General features: G+C 42.1%; 1 long non-coding RNA gene across 1 annotated transcript; it reads left to right on the forward strand.

Moving 5' to 3' along the window:
- The first annotated feature begins 7,396 nt into the window (after positions 1-7,396).
- On the forward strand, positions 7,397-8,376 carry LOC138673997 (uncharacterized). Its single transcript, XR_011320417.1, has 2 exons — positions 7,397-7,569; positions 7,970-8,376. It is a non-coding gene; the product is annotated as an uncharacterized lncRNA (long non-coding RNA).
- Positions 8,377-11,177: the final 2,801 nt, after the last annotated feature.

Genomic DNA, 11,177 nt, shown 5'->3' on the forward strand with positions numbered 1-11,177 from the left:
TCCAGTTTCTCTCTCCAGTCGTCACTACTCACCTAGCTACAATCTTTAATCTCTTCCTCTCCTCTGGCATTTTCCCCTCCTCCTTCAAACACTATCATTACTCCATTACTAAAGAAACCCAACCTCGACCCATCCTGCACAAACAATTACAGACCAGTCTCCAATCTCCCCTTCATCTCGAAACTCTTGGAGCGCCAAGTCTACTCCCGCCTTACCCGTTACCTCTCCATTCACTCCCTCCTAGACCCTTCACAGTCCGGCTTCCGCCCCCTACACTTGACAAAAACTGCACTCATCAAAGTGACCAACGACCTTCTGACAGCAAAATGTAACGGTGACCACTCTCTGATCATTCTTCTCGATCTTTCTGCAGCTTTCGACACTGTTGACCACCCTCTCTTACTCTCTAGGCTCCAGTCACTTGGCATTAAGGACACTGCTCTCTCCTGGTTCTCCTCCTATCTTTCTGACCGCTCCTTCAGTGTTCTGTTCTCTGGCTCCACTTAATCTCCTCTCCCCCTCACTGTTGGGGTACCCCAGGGCTCAGTCCTTGGCCCCCTTCTCTTCTCCCTCTACACAGCCCCAATTGGACAGATCATCAGCAGATTTGGCTTTCAGTACCATCTTTATGCCGACGACACACAACTATATACATTATCCCCTGGCCTTACTCCTGCTGTACTACAGAACACTACTGACTGTCTGTCCGCAGTCTCTGACATCATGTCCGCTCTCTATCTGAAACTCAACCTCTCCAAAACTGATCTTCTTCTGCTCCCACCATCTACTAACCTCCCTAAACCTGACATTTCCCTCTCCGTGGGTGGCACCATAATAACACCCCGGCAGCAGGCACGCTGTCTGGGTGTTATGTTTGACTCCGATCTCTCCTTCACATCCCATATACAATCTCTTGCCCGCTCATGCCGCTTACACCTATAGAACATATCTAGAATCCGCCCTTTTCTCACCATAGAAACAACAAAAACCCTCACTGTCACCCTGATCCACTCCCGCTTGGACTACCGCAACGCTTTATTAATTGGCCTCCCCCTCACTCGACTTTCCCCTCTCCAGTCTATCCTTAATGCAGCAGCCAGGGTCGTCTATCTAGCTAATCGTTACTCAAACGTGTCCGCTCTTCGCCAGTCATTACACTGGCTGCCCATTCATTACAGGATACAATTCAAAGTACTTGTTCTCACCCACAAAGCTCTCCACAGTGCAGCACCCCCTTAAATCTCCTCCCTTATTTCTGTCTATCGGCCTAACCGACCTCTGTGCTCTGCAAATGACTTTCTACTAACCTCTGCACTAATCCGTACCTCCCACTCCTGACTACAAGACTTCTCCCGTGCTGCGCCAATCCTCTGGAATGCTCTACCCCAAGAAATTAGGACCATCCACAATTTGCATAGTTTTAGGCGCTCCCTCAAAACACTTTGTTCAGTGCGGCCTATCATGTTCCCTAATCAGTTATTTTGTTTGTGTGTAGCCCATTCACTGCTTCCATCTATCCCCCACTCCCTGAAGATGGCTGGACCATCATTGTAAATACACCATTGTAAATACACACCTGTGCTTTGTATCTCCCCCACCTCATTGTAGATTGTAAGCTCTCACGAGCAGGGTCGTCTTGTGTTGCTTTAATTATTGTATTGTTAACGTTGTTACTTATGACTGTTGTGTTTGAAGCTGTTAAACTGTAAAGTGCTGCGGAATATGTTGGCGCTATATAAATAAAGATTATTATTATTATTATTATTATTATTAGTCAGCCAACCTCTCCATAATCTGGTAGGTGTGGGGGGTGGCTGTTTTAATCAGTAGTTAGCACCTGTGCTGCCAATTGCCTTTATTAATGGAGGCCTGCTGTATCCTGCTAGATGTGCATTTCTCATCATGCAGGGTTTTGGGAAGGCGGCATCTTAAGGTTATGTAGTTGTTTTTATTTTTCTGTTAGCTGTTCTTGATATTAGTATTAGGACTCGCAAGTATGGGAACCCTTAATGTGGGTTGTGAGCTTATCTATTTTGGCCAAAATATGAAGCAATACCTTATTTAATGTATTTATCATATGCATTAAATTTTTGCACTTTTTATCATGTTATTTTTTGTAGGATGCAGCTAGGCCTCTTTGTTGGCTTGGTCAATTAGGGCGTCTGTCCCTGTGTGTTGCATATTATAGTGCTGGGCAGCCCGCCTGATAATACAAGGGCGTCATAATCTGCTGCCCCTTGCCTTTATTAGTGGAGGCCTGCTGCATCCTGCTAGATGTGCATTTGCCATCAGACAGGGTTTTGGGCAGGCCGTATCTTATGGTATGTGTTTTTTCAGTACTCTCAGGGTCACAATGAAACCCCATTCACTTGTATTTTCTGCAATTTAACAGTAACACATAGCAAACTTACATAGTAGTATATGGCACTCCGGAATTATGAAGATGTATCCAAGTAGGGTTCTTATACAGTTAGGGCCAGAAATATTTGGACAGTGACACAATTTTCGCGAGTTGGGCTCTGCATGCCACCACATTGGATTTGAAATGAAACCTCTACAACAGAATTCAAGTGCAGATTGTAACGTTTAATTTGAAGGGTTGAACAAAAATATCTGATAGAAAATGTAGGAATTGTACACATTTCTTTACAAACACTCCACATTTTAGGAGGTCAAAAGTAATTGGACAAATAAACATAACCCAAACAAAATATTTTTATTTTCAATATTTTGTTGCAAATCCTTTGGAGGCATGGACATCACCAAACACTGGGTTTCCTCCTTCTTAATGCTTTGCCAGGCCTTTACAGCCGCAGCCTTCAGGTCTTGCTTGTTTGTGGGTCTTTCCGTCTTAAGTCTGGATTTGAGCAAGTGAAATGCATGCTCAATTGGGTTTAGATCTGGAGATTGACTTGGCCATTGCAGAATGTTCCACTTTTTGGCACTCATGAACTCCTGGGTAGCTTTGGATGTATGCTTGGGGTCATTGTCCATCTGTACTATGAAGCGCCATCCAATCAACTTTGCAGCATTTGGCTGAATCTGGGCTGAAAGTATATCCCGGTACACTTCAGAATTCATCCGGCTACTCTTGTCTGCTCTTATGTCATCAATAAACACAAGTGACCCAGTGCCATTGAAAGCCATGCATGCCCATGCCATCACGTTGCCTCCACCATGTTTTACAGAGGATGTGGTGTGCCTTGGATCATGTGCCGTTCCCTTTCTTCTCCAAACTTTTTTCTTCCCATCATTCTGGTACAGGTTGATCTTTGTCTCATCTGTCCATAGAATACTTTTCCAGAACTGAGCTGGCTTCTTGAGGTGTTTTTCTGCAAATTTAACTCTGGCCTGTCTATTTTTGGTATTGATGAATGGTTTGCATCTAGATGTGAACCCTTTGTATTTACTGTCATGGAGTCTTCTCTTTACTGTTGACTTAGAGACAGATACACCTACTTCACTGAGAGTGTTCTGGACTTCAGTTGATGTTGTGAACGGGTTCTTCTTCACCAAATTAAGTATGCGGCGATCATCCACCACTGTTGTCATCCGTGGACGCCCAGGCCTTTTTGAGTTCCCAAGCTCACCAGTCAATTCCTTTTTTCTCAGAATGTACCCAACTGTTGATTTTGCTACTCCAAGCATGTCTGCTATCTCTCTGATGGATTTTTTCTTTTTTTTCAGCCTCAGGATGTTCTGCTTCACCTCAATTGAGAGTTCCTTTGACCGCATGTTGTCTGCTCACAGCAACAGCTTCCAAATGCAAAACCACACACCTGGAATCCACCCCTGACCTTTTAACTACTTCATTGATTACAGGTTAACGAGGGAGACGCCTTCAGAGTTAATTGCAGCCCTTAGAGTCCATTGTCCAATTACTTTTGGTCCCTTGAAAAAGAGGACGCTATGCATTACAGAGCTATGATTCCTAAACCCTTTCTCCGATTTGGATGTGGAAACTATCATATTGCAGCTGGGAGTGTGCACTTTCAGCCCATATTATATATATAATTGTATTTCTGAACATGTTTTTGTAAACAGCTAAAATAACAAAACTTGTGTCACTGTCCAAATATTTCTGGCCCTAACTGTATGTGATAAATGTTGTAAGTAGAACTAGGCACTCAGATGTACTATGCAACAAAGATAACATTTTATTCACAATCCAGTTAGTCTAGAATAATACAATAATGTTACGATCCTAACTTGGACCTTTATCAGAATGGGTTGGATTGGGCTGAGTAAAGAGATGCTAAGTGTTGTGACTCGAGCACTATGAAAGTCACCATGACCAAAAAGCGCTTCCCATAACATCATCCTTGTTGCATAATTCTTCTGAATGCTGAGTTCTACATACAGTTGTGTGAAAAAGTGCTTGCCCTCTTCCTGATTTCCTATTCTTTTGCATGTTTGTCACACTTAAATGTAAAAAAAATAAAAAATTCAATATTACAAAAAAATTCCACAATTAAGCATAAAATGCAGTTTTTAAATTAAAGTCTTTATTATTAAGGAAAAAACAAATCCAAACATACAGGGCCCTGTGTTAAAAAATGATTGCCCCCCACTTAAAACAAATTAACTGTGATTTATCACATCCTTGGGGAGCGGAATTCAAATTCTCTATATTATATATATGATATATGTATCAGTCTGAAAAAGGTTATAAAGCCATTTCTCAAGCTTTGGGACTCCAGCGAACCACAGTGAGAGTCATTATCCACAAATGGCAAAAACATGGGACAGTAATGAACCTTTCCAGGAGTGGCCGACCTACCAAAATTACCCTAAGAGTGCTGCTACGACTCATTCAAGAGGTCACAAAAGACCCCACAACAACATCCAAAGAACTGCAGGCCTCACTTAAGATCAGTGTTCATGACTCCATCAGAAGAGAGAGATTGGGCAAAAATGGCCTGTATGGCAAAGTTCCAAGACGAAAATCACTGCTGAGCAACAAGAACATAAATGCTTATCTCATTTTTGCCACAAAACATTTTGATGATCCCCAAGACGTTTTGAAGAATACTCTGTCGACTACGAGACAAAAGTTGAACTTTTTGAAAGGTGTATGTCCCATTACATCTGGAGTAGAAATAACACAGCATTTCAAAAAAGGAACATCATACCAACAGTAAAATATGGTGGCAGCAGTATGATGATCTGGGGTTGTTTTGCTGCTTCAGGACCTGGAACACTTGCTGTGGTAAATGGAGCCATGAATTTCTTTTTTGTATTCAATAATGGTCTTGTCCAGATCTCATTAAATCAAAAATATGTCTAGAAATAAAAGCAATGAGTTATCTTCTTCTATGAGGTTTCATTTTGTGGGAGACAATTCCCCAGTAATTTACATGAATAATGAATCTAGCAAGTTCTTTAAAAACACCCCCTACAAATGTATGGGTGAACTTTGAGGCAAACTTTTCCATTAAATTGCTGAAAGCCGGGTATTAACTATTATGTGGAAGCTGTAAATTAAAATAAAAATCATAGTTTTTTTTTTTTCAGACGTGGTTTAGTAACCGATAATGAGAGAGAAGTATGTCCTCGTTCCTTTGGGGTCTATGGAGGACATTAAACTTGAAGTTTATATTTCAGAAAGATTAGTTCTTCATAGTCCGTGATTTTTCCAGTTGATCGCATTCCTCTATCACTTGCCTGTGCATTTCCAGCCTGCCAGCTCCCAATTATGATCAGAATAGTGCCAATGAATATCTCCAGCTGAGTGTTACTAATTACCCCAAGGCCTGAGCAGAACCTGGAAGATTTATTGAGGTCTTTTGTGCAAATAAATGATGGCTGCTGTCACTTTAACAGGGGGTTGAGGGGCTATCAGTTTCTCAGTCACAAAATTTATTAGGTTTAGAGGAAAAGTGCAGGGCAGAGCTTCTGTTTTAGGAGTGTATTTTGGTGACAAATGGCACTGTCATTTGTGTTTGTCAATAATGGAAAGCTCCAGAGCTACTGCATCACAAGATCAAGTGATCCAAGCAGAGCACAGCAAGTGACAAGTTTTTATAGATATATTTCAAAAACAAAAAAACTCCACAATGGCTTTTTATGTTAATGATTGTTTGACAATGTTGACTAGGTCTATAATGAATCAGATATGATGATGCTTAACATGTGTATAATTTCTATCAGTATCAACCAACTATGTAGATACCCCTTATGCAACAATTATACAGCTCTGACCCTTTAAGTGCAAGGTTGGGCCTCCAAAAATGCAACTTTATTACCCAGCACATCCCACAGATTGAGATCTGGAGAATTTAGAGGTAAAGGTACCGTCACACTGGACGATATCGCTAGCGATCCGTGACGTTGCAGCGTCCTGGCTAGCGATATCGTCCAGTGTGACAGGCAGCAGCGATCAGGCCCCTGCTGTGATATCGCTGGTCGGGGCAGAAAGTCCAGAACTTTGCTTCATCGCTGGATCTCCCGCTGACATCGCTGAATCGGCGTGTGTGACGCCGATTCAGCGATGTCTTCGCTGGTAACCAGGGTAAACATCGGGTTAGTAAGCGCAGGGCCGCGCTTAGTAACCCGATGTTTACCCTGGTTACCATTGTTAAAGTAAAAAAAACAACCACTACATACTTACCTACCGCTGTCTGTCCCCGGCGCTGTGCTTCTCTGCTCTGGCTGTGAGCGCCGGCCAGCCGGAAAGCACAGCGGTGATGTCACCGCTCTGCTTTCCGGCCGCTGTGCTCACATCCAGTACAGAGAAGCAGAGCGCCGGGGACAGACAGCGGTAGGTAAGTATGTAGTGGTTTTTTTTTTACTTTAACGATGGTAACCAGGGTAAACATCGGGTTACTAAGCGCGGCCCTGCACTTAGTAACCCGATGTGTACCCTGGTTATCGGCATCGTTGGTCGCTGGAGAGCTGTCTGTGTGACAGCTCTCCAGCAACCAAACAGCGACGCTGCAGCGATCCGGAGCGTTGTCGGTATCGCTGCAGCGTCGCTCAGTGTGACGGTACCTTAAGACTTTGTCATATCTCTCAAACGATTTTTGTGTGGCAGAACACATTATCATGTGTTAGGGGATGCTGCTGCCATCAAGGGGCGTATGTGGCCTGCAGCAAAGTTTATGTAGGTAGGAGTGTGTCAAAGTAACATGCCCATGAATGCAGTAATGCACAGTCACTTATACAGTGGGGGAAATAAGTACCGTATATGATCCATTAGTGATTTTGTTAGTTTGCCCACTGACAAAGACATGAACGGTCTATAATTTTAAGGTAGGTTAATTCTAACATTGAGAGATAGAATATCAAAAATAAAATCCAGAAAATCACATTGTGTAAATTATATACATTTATTTGCGTTTTGCAGTGAGAAATAAGTATATGATCCCCTATCTGTCTTCTCTGTCATTAGCAGTGTCTAGTTGGGAGTGAAAGCTCCAGCCACTATAGAAGACTCTGAAGAAATGCCCACCTTGTTTGCAAGTAGAGATTTCACATAGTGGCCTCCAAAAAGCAACAACAAAAATATCTCTGTAATGGAATGACACAGCGTAAAACTGAAAAAGAGGGAGGTTCGGGGATCTTTACAAGGTATTTAACTCAATGTCCTCTTTAAAAAATATGGAGTTCTTCTCTACGTGTTGCATGTACTTTTAGCTTTTCCTTGAATTTAAATCCAAGGAGCCTTTCCCACATTTAACTTTAATCTACCCGCAAAAAAACCTGTTGGAGATGTACGATTCAAGCACCAGAATAAGGTTTTTCAATAATTAAAAGGGTATTTCTATAATCAACATGCAGAAAAATTCCTCTAGGCATAGTCTGTCGTGTGGATTGGCAATGCATTTATATTGCAATTCCAATTTAATTCTGCAATATACTATGCAACATTTGATCTTCATATCTGACTCACATACCATGATTCCCCCCATTATCTTTGTGTGCTGTTATTGTATCTGAACCGCCCTAACATATTTTCTCCACATTGCAGGAAATGAAGAACAGCATGCCCCTAGATCACACTGACAGCTAGCAATTTACACACCGATGCTCCCTCTTAATACAGCAGTGTTTAGTGTAATTACCATTTTCTGCATGTCAGTCAAACCATCAAAACCTGGTTTCTTGCCATTTTAATTTTGTATGATTAGAGTTAACCGTGAAATGTGACAACCTGAAATCTTTTAACTTTCGTCAATCATGAATAAAAACAGAAGAAGAAGAAGAAGAAGAAGAAGACGAGGCTGTTAAACAATTAGCTTATGTAATAGCTTCAGTAAACTCCATTGACATCTGCTGGTGAGAAAACAAAAACAAGAGGTCATGTACGAATCAAAGATTGGAGATGTGAAAAATTGTGACATCATCAGCAACTATTATAAAAATCGTCATACTTCTTGTTGGTATCTGTTGTTCCTTGTTGCTTTTGTTTGCCATGCTCTAAGTCTGCCCACTTGGCGGATAAGGTGGGAGATTTGTGCTGATTTGGACATAGGGCATTAGGACACTACTTCTGTAGCCCACAGCTTTACAATCTTATCAACACACACAAAAAAATACTTAAAGGAGTTGTCCAGTACTTGGACAACACCTTCTCAATCCACACATTTGTAAGAGGGAGAAACTAACCAGGTTTGACTCATCCGAAACGGGTCCGGAACCGTCGGGTCTGTCACCTAGGATTCAGGGGGGAGAGCTTGGGGTGTCACTGTGCTCGAGAGAAGGGGGCATGGCTAAAGCAGACAGTTAATGCGTTTGCAGAAATTCAAACAGTTCAAGCGGGAACGGCGCACGCGTGAGAGCCCTGTCAGAGTAGATCAGCTGTGAGGCGACGGGGCGGCGCTGACTGGAGCCGGAAATGAGCGAACGCGCTGACAGGAAACGACTGAGGGTATGTGCACACGTCAGGATTTTTAGCGGTTTTTTTGCGGAATTTCGCTATAAAAACGCTATAATTCCGCATTAAAAACGCTAAAATTATGTATCCTATCATTTAGAATGCATTCCGGATTTTTTGTGCAGATGTAAGCGTTTTTTTCCCGCAAAAAAAAACCGCTTACCGCTAAAAATCCGGACATGCTCTATCTTTTTCCGGAATTTTTGCGGATTTCTAAGCCAAAATGACATTCCGGAAAAAAAAAAAAATCTGCAAAAATTCTGCAAAAAATCTGCGCAAAATTTCCGCGAGAAATCCGCGCAAAAAAAAAACGCGGATTTCTGGCAGAAATCTCAGGATTTTGTCAGGAAAAAATCCTGACGTGTGCACATACCCTGACGGGGTCCCGCTGAGACACCACAGATAATGCTGTCCTCACTTAGGCTACGTTCACATTAGCGTTGCGCGCCGCTGCGTCGGCGACGCAACGCACGACGCACAAAAAAACGCGCGCAAACGCACGCAAAAACGCTGCGTTTTGCGACGCGTGCGTCGTTTTTTGATGAAAATCGGACGCACGAAAAATGCAACTTGTTGCATTTTCTTGCGTCCGACGCTAGCGTCGGAAACGACGCACGTGTCGGAAAATGCAACAAAAAAAACGCACGCGTCCCCCATGTTAAACATAGGGGCGCGTCGCCGCTGCGTCGCCGCTGCGTCGCCGACGCAACAGCGACGCACATTAGCGGAACGCTAATGTGAACGTAGCCTAACACCACTGTCCCCGCTTACATCACAGACTTTTAAGAGACTGATGACTCAGCCGACGACACTGACACGACCTCCCCGGCCGGAAGTAGTGACCGTGAAAGGCAAGGTCTGTGTAAGGGATACAGTGAAATATATCGTGGCACAGCTGTGTCGGTGCTCAAGAGAGGTTTCCCACACCAGTAATCATATAATAAGTAAATAACTTGGCACTCAACTTGGTGGATAGTGATAATAGAAAAAAATCAATTTTTATTACTTGAGTAGCAGTCCAGCAAAATAAACATTTCGGTCAAACATTTAGACCTTCTTCAGTAAACTGCATAAATGTATAACAGAACATGACAATTACAATGTCAAAAAAATATTAACAAAAAAAGTAAATCTCATAATTTAGATATGTGATGGATGGGAAGGAAGGAAAGAGAGGTGGGGAAAAGGTAACATATTTACATACCCGACTGCTGGTGTGATGGTATATATAAGGCACTGATATATATACAGTAGAAAGGGTCCAATGATGAAGTTTTTTGTAGGGCCTTTGTAATGGAGGCCAATATCCTAAGATAGCAAAAAGGATATGAGAAGTGATGTGCCATGTATATTTACAAGAATAAGAAGGATATAGGTGTACTAACCGAGCAAATGAGACTTGAGTGTATATTTTCTCGTCCACAAAGGGTATGTGGAATAATTAACTGAAAAAATGAAATACTCATTATAGAATAGTGGAGCTGAACCACAGAAGTAATTTATAGGAATAGGAATCTCACCTATTATGGATGCCCGGGGAGATGAGGGGTACTAGGATGATCCCGAAAACAAGGTATCGAACAGTATCCCATTAAATAGCTATAGGTTGGAAAGGAAAAGGAAATGCTATAATGCGGCCAAAGAATAAAGAACTCTACAAAGAATATTATTAATCTTACCCTGGGACAATGTGATCCTGGCCAAAAAAATAGAGTATAGAGCCTGAGCAGCGGTAATCTAAACAAAAGATACATTATAAGTATAATATACTAGGAGTAATCTGTACCAAAGGGGTTAAATAGGCTCAGAATTTACTATTGCCACTTCCATCCCATTTTATTGCTAAGGGCCATAACATATCACAATTGAGGTTCCAGATATTGGAGCACGTCCCGGTACAAAGACGGGGTGGAAACAGAATCCACCTCCTGAAAAAGAAGGAGGCTTATTGGATCCATGAACTGCAAACCCTAGCTCCTAAGGGACTAAACAGAGATTATGACCCCTTAGCTTTTATTTAAGATTATCTATACTTCATTGATATTTCCCCCTAATGTCATATATTAGGTCATATAAGTGATTTATTTATAGTACGTTATATACTAATATGCCTGTCTTTTTCTACAGAGTCGCCTTTACTGACACTCATCATGCAAGTCACTGCCTGCTCCCTCCCCCTCCCTGGATTTTCCCATCCTTTGTTCCTTACCCGGCTGCATATATGGTTATTTTTATTTGCTATATTCTTATCTATCTTCCCCTTGTATATACGTCCACACATGCCCTATACACACATTGTTCT

This window comes from Ranitomeya imitator, chromosome 4, assembly GCF_032444005.1.
Source record: "Ranitomeya imitator isolate aRanImi1 chromosome 4, aRanImi1.pri, whole genome shotgun sequence".
Classification (NCBI taxonomy): Eukaryota; Metazoa; Chordata; class Amphibia; order Anura; family Dendrobatidae; genus Ranitomeya; species Ranitomeya imitator.